Source organism: Octodon degus, unplaced genomic scaffold, assembly GCF_000260255.1.
Source record: "Octodon degus isolate 3935 unplaced genomic scaffold, OctDeg1.0 scaffold00994, whole genome shotgun sequence".
NCBI classification, from domain to species: domain Eukaryota; kingdom Metazoa; phylum Chordata; class Mammalia; order Rodentia; family Octodontidae; genus Octodon; species Octodon degus.
The window spans coordinates 6,094-8,043 of record NW_004525570.1 but is presented as its reverse complement, the minus strand read 5'-3'; the positions used below and the strand labels follow the sequence as shown (position 1 = coordinate 8,043).

General features: G+C 45.7%; 1 non-coding gene across 1 annotated transcript; it reads right to left on the bottom strand.

Moving 5' to 3' along the window:
* Nucleotides 1–1,472: 1,472 nt before the first annotated feature.
* On the bottom strand, nucleotides 1,473–1,636 carry LOC111814881. The gene has a single exon (XR_002819747.1). It is a non-coding gene; the product is annotated as a U1 spliceosomal RNA (small nuclear RNA).
* Between the last annotated feature and the right edge of the window lie 314 nt (nucleotides 1,637–1,950).

The window sequence follows — 1,950 nt, the reverse complement described above, 5'->3', positions numbered from 1 at the left end:
TCTATAGGGCCTCAGTATGTAGATCTGACGTGTCTTGTTCTGCTTGTGTTCAGCCTCCCAAATGCTGGGATGACATGTGCCAACGTCCCAGTCTCAATGGCATCTCAGCCAGCTGGGGGCATACGCACAGCAGGCATTGAACCTGGCTGCTGCGCTCTGAATGAGCAGGCACTTCAGTCTGCTGAGCTAACTGGCTGGCCCTTAACTCTTTTATTTTAGTGTTCTCTGTACACTCATTTGGGAGGTTGTGGGCCTAATCAATGTGCATTCACTGAGGGATAATATTAATGTATTTATTTATCAACTTTTTTTTGAGAAATATTCTGAATGTAGCGCAGCCCAATCTTGAATTCAAGGCCATTCCCCTGCCTCCAAGGTGGGCATCCCCTGAACTGCTGCACATAGAGATTTATATATTTCTTTTTAGATTTATTAAGCAAACAGTGTATGTAGGAGTCATTGTTTTTCCTGAACAGGGTACAGCATATTAAATATTTTATTGATAAATCATTTTCCAGCTAAGTGCATGCGGTATAGTGGGAACCTCCTGAGAAAACAGGAAGAGAAGAGGTGACACATATGAGATGCCCAAAAGACAGAACAGCAAACCATACATGCTGTCAGGGTAAGCTAGGCCTATGCGTGGAACATGCTGTCACGCATGGCAAAGATTACATCAGTGTAAACGTTTTCAATTTTTATTATATTTCACATAGAAATTATTTCTACAGTTGTTTAGATTTTGTAAGCAGGCCCAGGGATGATGTTGAAAATTATGTTTCTTGACAAGAGTATATTAAAATGTAATCTTATGTTACTTCCGCGGTGAGTGTCACGTGCACGCCCTTGGGATCTCCAAAGCTGATCCCCAATGGAAGGTGCCTGTGGAATATTTAACTCTTTTAAGAGCTTTACAAGAAAGGAGGAGAAAGAAAAAGAAAAAGAAAACCAGGAAAGAAGCAAAGAAAGAAAAAGAAAAGAAATCGCCTGGCAGGGCTCAAGGAAGTCCTGGCAAACGTTCCCATGAGGAAACTACCTAGCAACAAAACTATCACTTTGTTCTAATGCTTGGCTTTCCGGCGGGGGAAGCTCGCTCGCTCTGGTCAGCAACTGGACTCTCGTCTATGGTGCAAGTATTATTCTCGCAGTAGAGGTTGCTTTTCCAGGAGGACAATACTGCTAGGGAAGCACACAGCCATGGACGCGAAAGTGTCTCTACCCAGCCACCTCCTCCATGCAGGACGCGCCACGCCCGGTATCTTCTACTTGGCCTTGTCAGTACGGAAGCGCCCACATTTCACAAGAAACAAGCAAAATAAAAAACAAGAACCGACAAAAACATGTGAGTATGAACATATGCAAATTTTATCTCAAGAGGCACCGGAAAAGTTCATGTAAGGTACACTCTCCACGCAACTGGATGATTTAAAAATACTGAATATTAAAGTCTAATCTCATATTAAACCACAAAACAGAGAAAAGCGCGAACACAGTCCCCCACTACTACAAATTCTGCAAGCCAATTTCTCGCATTTGGGGAAATCGCAGGGGTCAGCGCATCCAGCCGGCAACAGATAAGCCTCAATCTTGGAAAACCACCTTCGTGATCATGGTACATACCCTGCCAGGTAAGTATGACTACTGCTGTGCCATTCAACACCAAGCCTTCTGAGTGCCTCACTCTACACTCAGGCTCATTTGCCTTCATACACTCTCAGGTCCTCCCAGCCCGTCCACGCAGCAGATGCGCCTAGCTGCCAAAATCCTCCCTACATTATCTCCCTGGTCACAGGAAAATCACTAGGTTTCAACACCAGGGATCCAACCAGCAGCCCTGCGCTGCCTTATCTGCATAAGACCCGCCCCCTCGTGACGTCACAAGATGGCCTGCCCTCAAGCCGACGCCCCGCCCCCATGCTGTCCACCCCAGCCCACTCAAGCTGGAACTGT